The sequence below is a fragment of the Onychostoma macrolepis genome, chromosome 07, assembly GCF_012432095.1.
Source record: "Onychostoma macrolepis isolate SWU-2019 chromosome 07, ASM1243209v1, whole genome shotgun sequence".
Classification (NCBI taxonomy): Eukaryota; Metazoa; Chordata; class Actinopteri; order Cypriniformes; family Cyprinidae; genus Onychostoma; species Onychostoma macrolepis.
The window spans coordinates 18,712,256-18,713,094 of record NC_081161.1 but is presented as its reverse complement, the minus strand read 5'-3'; positions in this window follow the sequence as shown (position 1 = coordinate 18,713,094).

Below are 839 nucleotides of genomic sequence, written 5' to 3'. Positions count from 1 at the left end.
AAATATCCAGGCTCTAACTTGTATGACATGATATCTCATAATAGCATGATGATTAATGATCATCAGAGTGTTCCACTTTGTATTCTTTATAGAAGCTTATGATTAAGAGCATTCCCATTTGCTAGTGAATTTTCCAGAGATCTGTGAGATGTCGAAGTTTGATCGTATAAATTATTCATTTAAGAAATGTTAAAGAACTTTAGCATGCAGCTTCATCAAAGGCATTCTTTTTCTTAGTTGCTTTCAATTATTTTGTCATTTCATAATATATCATACTTTATAACAACTTAATTATTTTTTATTCTGCATTATTAAGTTGTTTGTGAAAGAACAGTTTTAGTTAATGTGCATTTCACAAATAAATCATTGTGATCATCAGTCAGTATGGATCCACTTTGCACATTCATTGCAAACTCCCAACCCCTACTAAAACAAAAATAGTTAGAAAACAGCTTTAGTGTTGTTTGTTGTCCTGCAGTGTTTTAGGAGAAAATTACATCCAAAGGGGCCTTTTATCCCAACGGGCTTTTAGCTTCGTTGTACCCCACTAGAAGAGTAGGCTATGTGCTAAATCGTAGGAACTAAATTTTAGAAAATAAAATAAATTTGTTCAAATTTGATTTATAGATTCGCAAAGAATTATGTAAAGCTGTATACAGTAGTAAAAACTAATTATTTGCGTACATTAAGGCTCTGTATTAAAGGAACAATAATGCTGCGTATAAAATTTAGTGTTATCCTGCCGATGGTTGGCAGAGAACAGAAATACGAGAGGGCGACGCATGCCGGTAGGTGGCAATCCCACATCAATTTGCGCCAAAAAGAAGAAGAAAAAAAAA